The sequence below is a fragment of the Morus notabilis genome, unplaced genomic scaffold, assembly GCF_000414095.1.
Source record: "Morus notabilis unplaced genomic scaffold, ASM41409v2 Scaffold1585, whole genome shotgun sequence".
Classification (NCBI taxonomy): domain Eukaryota; kingdom Viridiplantae; phylum Streptophyta; class Magnoliopsida; order Rosales; family Moraceae; genus Morus; species Morus notabilis.
Genome location: NW_010357775.1, coordinates 33,248 through 49,932, shown reverse-complemented (window position 1 = coordinate 49,932; position 16,685 = coordinate 33,248).

Genomic DNA, 16,685 nt, shown 5'->3' with positions numbered 1-16,685 from the left:
TAAGGGATAATTTTTATATTTAAATTAATAAGGGATAACAAATTAATGCTAACCAAAAAATATTTGTAACTACAATTTTTATATTTGTTTAGAGATATGTAATAATAACGAAAAATTATTAATAAAAAAATTTATATTTATCATGCCTGTCCATCGTATTCAATGGGCCCGTGCTTGTTGTCGTGTCAAGCCCACGTGCCAAAAACTATGAGCCCAACACGACCCACCACCTCGCGCCATGCTTAACCCAACCCATTATAATCTCCTACTGTGCCGTTTCTGGCTCAAAAATTTTCGTGTTGTGCTATTATGCTTTATGGGTGGCCCAACTCAATTGACATCTCTATTTTAAAGTTGAACATTGAGCTTGAAAGTCCCGGTTAAAAATGTATAGATGAGTGTTTCAATTTTGACAAGTTTCCTTATTTCTCCAATTATATTTTTTTTTCTTTGAGAAAATTTTAGAATTTAACTTTAAGAGTGCACATATCTAGATTTTTACTTCTCATTATTGATTAATACTCTTTTACTAGTATAATAATTTAACTAAAAATATTATTAATCAAGGAATAAAATCTCACTTATATATTTTTAAGGAGTAATTGTCTCCTTTCTCTTATTTCTTTTCTCATGTGGACTAATTTAGAAGTATTGACTTGCGGCAAGTATAGCATATCACGTGGCATAATTAGCCATCAATTGAAAGCTGAGATTACTATGTATTAACCCTTATCTCATAACAGCATGAGCAGACGTAATTTGACACTTCGGAGGTGCCAAGTTTGAATTTGAGAAATTTATGCTAATCAGCAATTGAATCACTGTCGTATTGGTAAAAAAAAAAAAAAAAAAAAAAAAAAAAAAAAAAAAAAAAAAAAAAAAAGAGCAGTTCTTTGGTATTACAAGTAGTGCACAAGTATGATAAGAACAAAGAGTGCACATCAGTTGCTACTTGGCAAGCTTCAAGGAAAGTGTGTATCACAAAAAGGACAGCCTTTTGAGTCCTTCTCATATAGGGGTGGCTCAATCAGAGCTGGTAGAAGCCCTCGCGGCAGGGAAGTAGAATTCACCTCTCGTAAAATAACGAAATCTGATAGGATTGGACACAAGACTATATGACTATGTCATGTCTAAAAAAAGAGGAATGCGTTCTTAAAGAAATGCCACTAGTAGTAATAAGGAGGCTTAATAATCATTTGAAAGTTGTGATGGATTGTTTGCTTCAAAGTGTCTATATACTGAGGGCTCTTGAAACTATATCGGGGATATAGACCCCAAAAACTCTTGTTTTAATGCCCAAAGATAGGCCTTATCGAGCCTTTGAGCGAACTATTCATTGCTGTCTTGCCCCAACGATGGGCATTTGGTTCGTGTCGTGCTATTACTTATGGGGCGGATTCGTTCACATCGGATTTACTACCCGCAGGTGCTATCTTTTCTTTGTATTTATGGAAAAAGTGACTGTTTTTGGCTAGGTGGACATTAGCAAGTGGGACTAAACGACAGCCAATTAATAACTACAGTAGTTTGAGTAGCAAAAATAAATACAGTAGTTGGACAGTTGGAGGGTGGGGGTTGGATAAATCGCAAAATCTTAATGCAAATAATTAGCCTTTAACTAGCAAAAATAAATAAAATAGCCTTTGTACTAGCAGTTCACTAATGAAAGTTCTAAACCGGTTAATTTGGTGAAATTTAAGACCTGGGATGAGATCAACCCGATGCCAACGCGAAAACGACATAAAGGTTAATAAACGACAACTAATAAAAACGACATTGAATTTCTGCAACGGCACATGCACAAATAAATGACATGAAATTGAAAACGATGACACTAAACAGAAAACTACAATGATGCGAATAGAGATTGCTGTGTGGGGACGACAGCCACTAGAAGGCAAAGCTTTATAAACGGCATAGAAAGAATTAAGCGACAATAATTGAAAAACGACATAGCATGAGAAACGACGAAGACAGAGATTTTTGACTTTACAAAACCGAGCAAAACCCGAAAACAAATTAATGGACGACTAATGTAAGAAGAAATAAAGATCGATAAACGATAATAACGCTAAATATGATATGATAAAGAAACTTAAGAAATCGACAAATTAGAAGTTATAACTGACATAAAAATTGATAAACTAGACAAATAGGGAAAAAAAAAGGGGGACATGAAAACGACATAGAAATTAAGGAATAAACGAAATAAAGATAAGTAAGATGACAATTTAAACAAGGAAAATTACAATCTATAACTCTGTGTTTTATTAATGTAATTTTTTCTTAGTACCCTTAAAAAGTAGAGAACATTACCTAATATACCGCGACAATCCAATAACACTCTTTGTAGGATATATTCCCTTCGTTAGGTTTGTCTTATAATTTAAATGTTTTATAGATAAATCAAATGGGAACTTAATCATCGATTGTTATATATATTAACAAAAAGAAAAGATAGTTCATGCAATTACTTGGAGTCATAACGTTCATCTCTATTCAATGGTTTTGACTTTGTATTTATATATGACAATTAAAAGGAGAGCTTATTATAAATCCGATTTTAAATATACAAAATTTATTGGCAGATCCTAACAAAGAAATGTGCATAATAAACACCCAAAAATCATCAACGTAATCCTAAAAAACAGGTAAGACATCTCATATGTCCCCATTTAGATTACACCAGTGACGACCATGTTGTAGACATTCATTCCATAACTAGTTCTGAATTTGTCCTTGTCTTGCTCGAGCCGCTCCAGGAGCTCTTGGTAGAAACGACTATTTGTGCTCTGCAGATACATAGAGAATAATCGCAACACTAGTTAGAGATTAATTAAATAAAGACTGACTAATTAATCTAACAGTTAAACAATAAATAAAACTCATCCAAATATATATATATATATACATATGTGTATATATAATATGTACCTTGCCTATTTGTAGAGCTCTTTTTATGACGTAATTTCCATATTGGTCACCAGCAATTTGCCAGAGCTTGTCAAAACTAACCAACTCTTCAAGTACGTCTTTCGTTCCAAAAGTCATGAGGCATTTCTCTATGACGTGGCTTGCAGATTTCTGTTTAGAGAGATTCACGTAGTTACCTTTTAATGTTGAGCATACCATGCTAGTGAAAATCAGGTGTCTCAGTTTCAAAACGCGTTGTAGAACATAGTTCCGGAAATACAATTCAAATTTATTAACACAAATTAATATCCAATATTATGTTGGACTTGGCTGTAGTCCCCCACTTTGTAAATGATGAACCTATCTCCTATGTGTTATCGTAACCGGTTGAAGGGCTAGTGTAATTCTCTTGTATTGAGTTACAACAGTTACTATTTTGAAAATTAGAATCTATTTCTAAGCATATGACAATATATGAATAGTATTGAAAGGCATATTAATAAACGTCTGTCGTTTTTAATATAAATAATAATATGCATATCTATCATTTTTACTATCAATAATCAGTCATTCCATCGTAACCGACTGTTTTTTTAAGATGTGAATAATATTGCCGTGAAACATTATATTTGTCATTTTTTTTATAGGCACATATGTTCATGCATGAATATTTGTATGGAGCAGTGCATGATAGCCGTTTATTGCCATATGCTTAAAAATGACTTTTGATTCCCAAAATGATAATTGTTACAACTCAATATAAGAGAATTGCGCCACTCTTTCAACTTGTTACGATGGAGAAATCTCTCCCATATAAGTGTTGGAGGCCATAGAAAAGGCCTATTATGTTAAACAAAAAATGTAGCTGTGCAATGTTAATTGTTGGGTTTAAATAAAGTTATACTGTTATATATATACAAACCCTGAAGGATCTTGAGAAAGAAAAACTGCATGAGTAGAGATTATTTCAAGGAGTCGAGTTCTGTGTAGGTCTCTTATAACGTCGATGCTTTTGTTCAAAGCGAAGCATCCCTTTACATATGTGGTTAGTCTGAGGCAGTTCTTTATGGTTTCTTCATATAATATCTACAATAATTGATATAAACACAAGTAATTAATTACCTGATAAAACTATGGTAGTACATATCAAACTAACCTTATTACGTTATATTCAAATATAGAGTACTAGAGTTACACTTACTTGATTTTGACTAGCGTTAAGGATACCAAGACACTGCAAGATAACATTTGATGCGATACGATCGCTCATCAATTCAACAAATTTACTGGATAAAATTGATGTAATTTCATAAACTAATGCTGAGTTCTTCAACACTTTTATGAGTCCCTTAGCCGAGTTTGCGCTGCACAAAACGAGTTTAGTTTTTAGCATGAGAAAGAAAATAAAAGCAAAAAAAAAAAAAAAATAGAGAGATTTAAGGTGTGAATGAAGGAAAATACCCAGGTTTAGAGTATAGCGATCCTACAAAAGTTTGAGTATTAAGAGTAATCTTTGCTACAAGAAATAGCAGCTGAGATGAATTGCAACATTCAACTAGCTTCCCAAAGACATGAGTTCCATACTGGTCCTCCATAACACGAAACATATTTTTAAAAACTACTCCGAATATGCTCTCGTTAATCAGTTCGTCGTTTTGTACCAAGGTATCCTGCAATAACTTTGAATGTTCTGGATGGAAAATCATCTTTGCTATTTCTCTCCTTGATTCATCAGACCATAAAATCTTTCTCAATGCTTGACTATTATATCCATTTAAATTGACCCTGTTGTCAATAAATTCATAACTCTGTTGATGATCAGATTGATAACTTGGTGTTTGGTAGGGAAAATAATAGCCATTTAAATCAACTCCATTGAAAATAATTCCATGATTACTCTCTTAATCATTGTGTTGATAACTTGGAGTATGGTAGGGGAAATTGTAGCCATTTAAATCAACTCCATTTTCAGTAAATCCATAACTCTGTTGATGATTAGATGTATAGCTTTGTGTTTCTTGTGACGCAATGCTTCTTGTGTCAGAACTAGAATTTTCTTCATAAACTACAAGTTCAATCATCTGGTTGATTATTGTCTGCACCTCCTGATTAGATTGATGATAATCGTGATCAGAAGTAGTACTTTCGCGACCGTTCGTGTTTGACCTCGTCGAAGATTCTACAAAATTTCAAAGTTTTATCAGATTTCACACGTATAAAAAAAATAGAATTTTTTTTTTGGTGTATATACACACACACGCATTATGAATAAGCATATATCATCATATGTTTTAGAAACATACCAGCTTCATCACTGCTCAACTCATCTTCAAACCTCAAGCGAAGAGTATGAGCCAAAGAAGTTTTTTTAGAGGGAGCGCTAGTTGATGATTCTGCTGGGTTTTTCTCCATGGAAGGATTTGAGTTCTCCATTAAAACGGGTGAACAAGAGAACGAAAGAAAAGTAAGAAGACTAAAAAGTTATGGCTAAGACTTGTGAAGAAATTGTTGAGACCTTACGGGGTATATATATATAGGTATCGAAACACACACTGCTACTTGCTCAGTTGAATTTGAAAAGGAAAAGGATTTCAAGTTTAATAGTGCTTCTTAATAGTAGCAATGAGTGGAGTAAGTCTCGAGTCCTATGCAAATATTGATTCTTGTCTTGTTGGAAATCTGAGGAAAAAATTAAAGGATCGCATTGAAAATTTTTGTCAATTCCTTATTGGAGTCTGACATGACAATGTCAACAAGCCCATGATATTCATTTCAATAATAAAAAAAAAATTACACTACACAGATCCCTTAAGTTGAAGTTTAGTAAAATTTTTAAAATATTTAAAAAATAGCAAAAAATGACACATTAATTATCATAATAATATTATTGATATAGTCATTATTTTAATGATATTAAAATTTTATATTCTTGTAATATTTAAAATTTTTTGCTATATTTATACTTTACTACACGAAATGATTATTTTTAAACTCCGTGTTTTGAATTCTTTTTTAATTCAACATCATTATTAATCTGTCTATTTTATGGTTATTGATATAATATGAGAATTGTTTTAAGTGCAGCACCCAGATTAGTAAGTATGTGTAACACTCAATTTATTTTAATATAACATTCAATAAATATAACCTAACACGTGTAACATTGAGCGTTACATCGACATATAGAAAAAGTTACACATATAAACGAACAATGTTATAGAATATAAAAAAAAATTTACATGTACATGACTTATCACGATGCTTGATTGAAGAGTTCATCTATAATATCAGTCACAATATACTCTTTTTTATATGGGTGATTGTGAATGTATATAACTGATTTTAGAGGTAGTTAACAAAGAATATAATTGTTATTACAAGTTATTTTTCAGACTTACACTGTAAATATCACAACTCAGGACATTCCTTAATAGACATATATGTATTTAACTCTTTAAATTTCGTTATAGGACAATGAGAGAAATAAAAATAAGCAAGATGACAATTTAAACAAGAAAAATTACATTCTACTACTCTGTGTTTTATTAATGTAATTTTTTCTTAGTACCCTTAAAAAGTAGAGAAAATTACGTAATATACCGCGACAATCCAATAACACGTAGGATATATTCCCTTCGTTTGGTTTGTCTTATATTTAAATGTTTTATAGATAAATCAAATGTGAACTTAATCATCGGTTGTTATATATATTAACAAAAAGAAAAGATAGTTCATGCAATTACTTGGAGTCATAACGTTCATCTATTTATCGGTTTTGACTTTGTATTTATATATGACAATTAAAAGGAGAGCTTATTATAAATCAGATTTTAAGTATACAAAATTTATTGGCAGATCCTAAGAGAGAAATGTGCATCATAAACACCCAAAAATCATCAACGTAATCCTAAAAAATAGGTAAGGCATCTCATATGTCCCCATTTAGATTACACTAGTGATGACCATGTTGGAGACATTCATTCCATAACTAGTTCTGAATTTGTCCATGTCTTGCTCGAGCCGCTCCAGGAGCTCTTGGTAGAAATGACTATTTGTGCTTTGCAGATACATAGAGAATCATCGCAACACTAGTTAGAGATTAATTAAATAAAGACTGACTAATTAATCTAACAGTTAAATAATAAATAAAACTCATCCAAATATATATATATATATACATATGTGTATATATAATATGTACCTTGCCTATTTGTAGAGCTCTTTTTATGACGTAATTTTCATATTGGTCACCAGCAATTTGCCAGAGCTTGTCAAAACTAACCAACTCTTCAAGTACGTCTTCCGTTCCAAAAGTCATGAGGCATTTCTCTACGACGTGGCTTGCAAATTTCTGTTTAGAGAGATTCACGTAGTTACCTTTCAATGTTGAGCATACCATGTTAGTGAAAATCGGGTGTCTCAGTTCCAAAACGCGTTGTAGAACATAGTTCCTGATATAAAATTCAAATTTATTAACACAAATTAATATCTAATATTATGTTAGACTTGGCTGTAGTCCCCCACTTTGTAAATGATAAACCTATCTCCTATGTGTTATTGTAACCGGTTGAAGGGCTAGTGTAATTCTCTTGTATTTAGTTGCAACAGTTACTATTTTGAAAATTAGAATCTATTTCTAAGCATATGGACATATAGAATAGTATTGAAAGACATATTAATAAACGAATGTTGTTTTTAATATAAAGAATAATATGCATATCTATCGTTTTTACTATCAATAATCAATCATTCCATCGTAACCGACTGTTTTTTTTGTACGTGAATAATATTGCCGTGAAACAATATATTTGTCATTTTTTTTATAGGCACATCCGTTCATGCATGAATATTTGTATGGAGCAGTGCATGACATCCGCTTATTGCCATATGCTTAAAAATGAGTTTTGATTCCCAAAATAATAATTGTTACGACTCAATATAAGAGAATTACACCACTCAGGTTACAATGGAAAAATCTCTCCCATATAAGTATTGGAGGCCATAGAAAAGGCCTATTATGTTAAACAGAAAATGTAGCTATGCAATGTTAATTGTTGGGTTTAAATAAAGTTATATTGTTGTATATATACATACCCTGAAGGTTCTTAAGAAAGAAAAACTGCATGAGTAGAGATTATTTGAAGGAGTCGAGTTCTATGTAGGTCTCTTATAACGTCGATGCTTTCATTCAAAGTGAAGCATCCCTTTACATCTGTGGCCAGTCTGAGGCAGTTATGGTTTCTTCATATAATATCTGCAATTAATTAATATAAACACAAGTAATTAATTACCTGACAAAACTATGGTAGTGCATATCAAACTAACCTTATTATGTTATATTCAAATATAGAGTACTAGAGTTACACTTACTTGATTTTGAGTAGCGTTAAGGATACCAAGACACTACAAGATAACATTTGATGCGATACGATCGCTCATCAATTCAATAAATTTACTAGATAAAATTGATGTAATTTTATAAACTAATGCTGAGTTCTTCAACACTTTTATGAGTCCCTTAGCCGAGTTTGCGCTGTACAAAACGAGTTTAGTTTTTAGCATGAGAAAGAAAATAAAAGCAAAAAAAAAGAAGAGAGATTTAAGGTGTGAGTGAAGGAAAATACCCAAGTTTAGAGTATAGCAATCCTAAAAAAGTTTAAGTACTAAGAGTAATATTTGCTACAATAAATAGCAGCTGAGATGAATTGTGACATTCAACTAGCTTCCCAAAGACATGAGTTCCATATTGGTCCTCCATAACACGAAACATATTTTCAAAAACTACTCCGAATATGCTCTCGTTAATCAGTTCGTCGTTTTGTACCAAGGTATCCTGCAATAACTTTGAATGTTCTGGATGAAAAATCATCTTTGCTATTTCTCGCCTTGATTCATCAGACCATAAAATCTTTCTCAATGCTTGGCTATTATATCTATTTAAATTGACCCCGTTGTCAATAAATTCATAACTCTGTTGATGATCAGATTGATAACTTGGTGTTTGGTAGGGAAAATAATAGCCATTTAAATCAACTCCATTGTCAATAATTCCAGGATTACTCTGTTGGTCATTGTGTTGATAACTTGGAGTATGGTAGGGGAAATTGTAGCCATTTAAATCAACTCCATTTTCAGTAAATCCATAACTCTATTGATGATTAGATGTATAGCTTTGTGTTTCTTGTGACGCAATGCTTCTTGTGTCAGAACTAGAATTTTCTTCATAAACTACAAGTTCAATCATCCGGTTGATTATTGTCTACACCTCCTGATTAGATTGATGATCATCATGATCAGAAGTAGTACTTTCGCGACCGTTCGTGTTTGACCTCGTCGAAGATTCTACAAAATTTCAAAGTTTTATCAGATTTCACACGTATAAAAAAAATATAATTTTTTTTTGGTGTATATATACACACACGCATTATGAATAAGCATATATCATCATATGTTTTAGAAACATACCAGCTTCATCACTACTCAACTCATCTTCAAACCTAAAGCGAAGAGTATGAGCCAAAGAAGTTTTTTTAGAGGGAGCACTAGTTGATGATTCTGCTGGGTTTTTCTCCATGGAAGGATTTGAGTTCTCCATTAAAACGGTTGAACAAGAGAACGAAAGAAAAGTAAGAAGACTAAAAAGTTGTGGCTAAGACTTGTGAAGAAATTGTTGAGACCTTGCGGGGTATATATATAGGTATCGAAACACACACTGCTACTTGCTCAGTTGAATTCGAAAAGGAAAAGGATTTCAAGTGTAATAGTGTTTCTTTATAATAGCAATGAGTGGCGTAAGTCTCGAGTCCTATGAAAATATTGATTATTGTCTTGTTGGAAATCTGAGGAAAAAATAAAATGATCGCACTGAAAATTTTTATCAATTCCTTATTGGAGTCTGACATGACAATGTCAACAAGCCCATGATATTCATTTCAATAATAAAAAAAAATTTTACACTACACGGATCCCTTAAGTTGAAGTTTAGTAAAATTTTTAAAGTATTTAAAAAATAGTAAAAAAATGACACATTAATTATTATAATAATATTATTGATATAGTCATTATTTTAATGATATTAAAATTTTATATTCTTGTAATATTTAAAATTTTTTGCTATATTTATACTTTACTACACGAAATGATTATTTTTAAACTCCGTGTTTTGAATTTTTTTTTTAATTCAACATCATTATTAATCTGTCTATTTTATGGTTACTTATATAATATGAGAATTATTTTAAGTGCGGCACCCAGATTTGTAAGTATGTGCAACACTCAATTTATTTTAATATAACATTCAATAAATATAACCTAACATGTGTAACATTGAGCGTTACATCGACATATAGAAAAAGTTACACATATAAACGAACAATGTTATAGAATATAAAAAAAATTTACATGTACATGACTTCTCACGATGCTTGATTGAAGAGTTCGTCTATAATATCAGTCATAATATACTCTTTTTTATATGGGTGATTGTGAATGTATATAACTGATTTTAGAGGTAGTTAACAAAGAATATAATTGTTATTACAAGTTATTTTTCAGACTTACACTGTAAATATCACAACTCAGGACATTCCTTAATAGACATATATGTAATTAACTCTTTAAATTTCATTATAGGACAATGAGAGAAATAAAAATAAGCAAGATGACAATTTAAATAAGGAAAATTACATTCTACTACTCTGTGTTTTATTAATGTAATTTTTTCTTAGTACCCTTAAAAAGGAGAGAAAATTACGTAATATACCGCGACAATCCAATAACACGTAGGATATATTCCCTTCGTTTGGTTTGTCTTATATTTAAATGTTTTATAGATAAATCAAATGGGAACTTAATTATCGGTTGTTATATATATTAACAAAAAGAAAAGATAGTTCATGCAATTACTTGGAGTCATAACGTTCATCTATTCATCGATTTTAGCTTTGTATTTATATATGACAATTAAAAGGAGAGCTTATTATAAATCAGATTTTAAATATACAAAATTTATTGGCAGATCCTAACAGAGAAATGTGCATAATAAACACCCAAAAATCATCAACGTAATCCTAAAAAAAAGATAAGACATCTCATATGTCCCCATTTAGATTACACCAGTGATGACCATGTTGTAGACATTCATTCCATAACTAGTTCTGAATTTGTCCATGTCTTGCTCGAGCCGCTCCAGGAGCTCTTGGCAGAAATGACTATTTGTGCTTTGCAGATACATAGAGAATAATCGCAACACTAGTTAGAGATTAATTAAATAAAGACTGACTAATTAATCTCACAGTTAAACAATAAATAAAACTCATCCAAATATATATATATATATATGTACATATGTGTATATATAATATGTACCTTGCCTATTTGTAGAGCTCTTTTATGACGGAATTTCCATATTGGTCACCTACAATTTGCCAGAGCTTGTCAAAACTAACTAACTCTTGTTGTGAAAAATCGTAACGCAAGTATACGCTATCGCAATCAAGTAATATAATAGTGAATAAGAATATCGTCCCACGAGGATTGTTGTTTACTAATTACCGAAATTATATTAACCCTAATTTTATTTGAATACTTGAAAAGAGAGTTTATAAAATTAAGTAAAGTAAAACTAAAATAATTAAATAAATTATACAATGCTAAGCAATGGATGAAAATTCAATAGATTAAGATTCTAGGGTTTCCGATTTCACCAAATTAATCTTGTTCAAATTCTCATAATTCAAGAAAATTAACATTCAATCATATACTGACTGCAATTTCTCTAAAGCAATTATTATTCTTTCTCAAGCAACAATAATATTAATCCAACAAGCAAAATCTACATCTCTGTCAGACTTCTAAACCTATTGAAAATCATTAAGTGCAAGAAATTCAAAAGAACTGCACAAGCATCATAGATATCTCTATCCTATGAACAACTCATGGTATTTCAATTAAGAGCTTATTCAATTATCACCTCTCAGTCTCAAATCAAATACAAAATCATGTAATAGTTGGCCAAACAATCACAAGCATTAAGAATAAATTGAAATACTCAGCATATATGGATTAAACATCAATTACTTAAAAAGAAGATTAAGAATTCGAACATTCATAATCCGGCTACATCGTAGCCCTAGAAAGAGGAATTAGTTCATCTCTAAACAAAATAAATTCCTAAACAAAGTCTTAATCATTGGAAAGGAAAGAAAAGAACTAGTTTGGAGTTGAATCGAAGCGTTTCCGTCTCCGGATTTGAGCCGTTCTTCTTCTCCGTCCCAATTCTCCTTTTCTTCTCTTGAATACTCTCTCAAAAGCCAGCCGTCATTCCACAGTCTAAAAAGTCCCCTCTAATTGCCCTAGAATCATCTATTTATATGTTTCGGAGCATTATGGTCAAAACGGGTAAGTTTTCTCACGATTGGCCTTCAAAACGCGTAATTTCTCGCGTCGTAGCGCCGTGGCGCTAAGTTTCTAGCGCTGCGGCACTGTTATGTAAAATCCCTGGGTGCTGCGGCGCTGTAATGGGCGCCTAAGCGCTGCCCATTCTGCCCCAATGCACTAATTTCGTCAGATTTCAGCGAAATTTGTCCAAAACCTTCCAAATCATAGACTTTCACCTAACCTTCAAACAAAGAACAAAAACACACATAAAAACTAACAAAAACCTCGAAAATCAACTAGATATTAAGTGTAAAATGATACTAAATGAGCGAGTAAAACTCACTCATCAAATCTTCAAGTACGTCTTTCGTTCCAAAAGTCATGAGGCATTTCTCTACAACGTGGCTTGCAAATTTCTGTTTAGAGAGATTCACGTAGTTACCTTTCAATGTTGAGCATACCATGTTAATGAAAATCGGGTGTCTCAGTTCCAAAACGCGTTGTAGAACATAGTTCCTGATATAAAATTCAAATTTATTAACACAAATTAATATATAATATTATGTTAGACTTGGCTGTAGTCCCCCACTTTGTAAATGATAAACCTATCTCCTATGTGTTATCGTAACCGGTTGAAGGGCTAGTGTAATTCTCTTGTATTTAGTTGCAACAGTTACTATTTTGAAAATTAGAATCTATTTCTAAGCATATGGCAATATATGAATAGTATTGAAAGACATATTAATAAACGAATGTTGTTTTTAATATAAATAATAATATGCATATCTATCATTTTTACTATCAATAATCAATCATTCCATCGTAACCGACTGTTTTTTTTTATATGTGAATAATATTGCCGTGAAACATTATATTTGTCTTTTTTTTATAGGCACATCCGTTCATGCATGAATATTTGTATGGAGCAATGCATGACATCCGCTTATTGCCATATGCTTAAAAATGACTTTTGATTCCCAAAATAATAATTGTTACGACTCAATATAAGAGAATTACACCACTCTGGTTACGATGGAGAAATCTCTCCCATATAAGTGTTGGAGGCCATAGAAAAGGCCTATTATGTTAAACAGAAAATGTAGTTGTGCAATGTTAATTGTTGGGTTTAAATAAAGTTATACTATTGTATATATACATACCCTGAAGGTTCTTGAGAAATAAAAACTGCATGAGTAGAGATTATTTGAAGGAGTCGAGTTCTGTGTAGGTCTCTTATAACGTCGATGCTTTCGTTCAAAGCGAAGCATCCCTTTACATCTGTGGCCAGTTTGAGGCAGTTCTTTATGGTTTCTTCATATAATATCTGCAATTAATTAATATAAACACAAGTAATTAATTACCTGACAAAACTATGGTAGCACATATGAAACTAACCTTATTACGTTATATTCAAATATAGAGTACTAGAGTTACACTTACTTGATTTTGACTAGCGTTAAGGATACCAAGACACTGCAAGATAACATTTGATGCGATACGATCGCTCATCAATTCAATAAATTTACTGGTCAAAATTGATGTAATTTCATAAACTAATACTGAGTTCTTCAACACTTTTATGAGTCCTTTAGCCGAGTTTGCACTGCACAAAACAAGTTTAGTTTTTAGCATGAGAAAGAAAATAAAAGCAAAAAAAAAAAAGAGAGATTTAAGGTGTGAGTGAAGGAAAATACCCAGGTTTAGAGTATAGCGATCCTAAAAAAGTTTGAGTATTAAGAGTAATATTTGCTACAATAAATAGCAGCTGAGATGAATTGCGACATTCAACTAGCTTCCCAAAGACATGAGTTCCATACTGGTCCTCCATAACACGAAACATATTTTCAAAAACTACTCCGAATATGCTCTCGTTAATCAGTTCGTCGTTTTGTACCAAGGTATCCTGCAATAACTTTGAATGTTCTGGATGAAAAATCATCTTTGCTATTTCTCGCCTTGATTCATCAGACCATAAAATCTTTCTCAATGCTTGGCTATTATATCTATTTAAATTGACCCCGTTGTCAATAAATTCATAACTCTGTTGATGATCAGATTGATAACTTGGTGTTTGGTAGGGAAAATAATAGCCATTTAAATCAACTCCATTGTCAATAATTCCGGGATTACTCTGTTGGTCATTGTGTTGATAACTTGGAGTATGGTAGGGGAAATTGTAGCCATTTAAATCAACTCCATTTTCAGTAAATCCATAACTCTGTTGATGATTAGATGTATAGCTTTGTGTTTCTTGTGACGCAATGCTTCTTGTGTCAGAACTAGAATTTTCTTCATAAACTACAAGTTCAATCATCTGGTTGATTATTGTCTACACCTCCTGATTAGATTGATGATCATCGTGATCAGAAGTAGTACTTTCGCGACCGTTCGTGTTTGACCTCGTTGAAGATTCTACAAAATTTCAAAGTTTTATCAGGTTTCACAGGTATAAAAAAAATAAATTTTTTTTTTGGTGTATATATGCACACACACATTATGAATAAGCATATATCATCATATGTTTTAGAAACATACCAGCTTTATCACTGCTCAACTCATCTTCAAACCTCAAGCGAAGAGTATGAGCCAAAGAATTTTTTTAGAGGGAGCGCTAGTTAATGATTCTACTGGGTTTTTCTCCATGGAAGGATTTGAGTTCTCCATTAAAACGGGTGAACAAGAGAAAGAAAGAAAAGCAAGAAGACTAAAAAGTTGTGGCTAAGACTTGTGAAGAAATTGTTGAGACCTTGCGGGGTATATATATAGGTATTGAAACACACATTGCTACTTGCTTAGTTCAATTTGAAAAGGAAAAGGATTTCGAGTTTAATAGTGTTTCTTAATAATAACAATGAGTGGAGTAAGTCTCGAGTCCTATGCAAATATTGATTCCTGTCTTGTTGGAAATTTGAGGAAAAAATAAAAGGATCGCACTGAAAATTTTTGTCAATTCCTTATTGGAGTCTGACATGACAATGTCAACAAGCCCATGATATTCATTTCAATAATAAAACAAAATTTACACTACACGGATCCCTTAAGTTGAAGTTTAGTAAAATTTTTAAAATATTAAATAAATAGTAAAAATGACACAGTAATTATCATAATAATATTATTGATATAGTCATTATTTTAATGATATTAAACTTTTGTATTCTTGAAATATTTAAAAAATTTTGCTATATTTATACTTTACTACACGAAATGATTATTTTTAAACTCTGTATTTAGAATTTTTCCTAATTCAACATCATTATTAATCTGTCTATTTTATTATTACTGATATAATATGAGAATTGTCTTAAGTGCGGCACCCGCATTTATAAGTATGTGCATCACTCACTTTATTTTAATAAACATTCAATAAATATTGACCTAACACGTGTAACACGGAGCGTTACATCGACACATAGAAAAAGTTACACATGTAAACGAACAATGTTATAGAATATAAAAAAAAAATTACATGTACATGACTTATCACGATGCTTGATTGAAGAGTTCGCTTATAATATCATTCACAATATACTCTTTTTTTTGTGGGTGATTGTGAATTTATATAACTGATTTTAGAGGTAGTTAACAAAGAATGTAATTGTTATTACAGGTTATTTTTCAGACTTACATGTAAATATCACAACTCGTGGACATTCCTTAATAGACATATATGTAATTAAATTTTTAAATTTCGTTATAGGTCAATGAGAGAAATACTTCTTACAGTGTATGAGTTGAATTTTTACACTTTACTCTTAATTAATATTCTTTTAATTAAATACTTATATTAATTAAAATAATATTAATTAAGAGTAAGAGATAAGAATCGAGATCAGTTTAGGTCTCGTTCATATCACCGATTCGAGTTTTCAGTTTTAAGTTTATATAATAAAAAGCTCTAAAAAAATGTCATATTTAACTTATTCTGTTATAGTGAAAAACTTTTAAAAAATGTTATATCTAACTTTTTTTACTACAGTAAAAAACTCTAAAAAAATATCACATCTGAACTTGAATTGAAAATTCGAATCCGCGAAATAAACGAGTAAATAAGGGCCCGTTTAGTTCGCTGATTCGAGTTTTTAATTTGAGTTAAGATGTGATTTTATGTGAGAGCTTTTTACTGTAGCAAAAAAGTTAGACGTGATTGTTTGTAAGAGCTTTTTACTGTAAAAAAATTTAAATTCTAAACTCGAATCAGCGAAATGAACGGGGCCTAAGTTTCAGGTAAGTTTAACAGTTTTCGCTTTTGTGGGCTATACTTGTGAAGGGCCCAAAAAAGCCCATGATATCGGACCCAACCCAAGCAGACCTACGACAGGCCCAAAGCAGCCCCTCCGTTTGTTTCGCTCTCTTCCAAAACGGTGCGCATCAGGAACTGCAGTGAGTGACAGGCA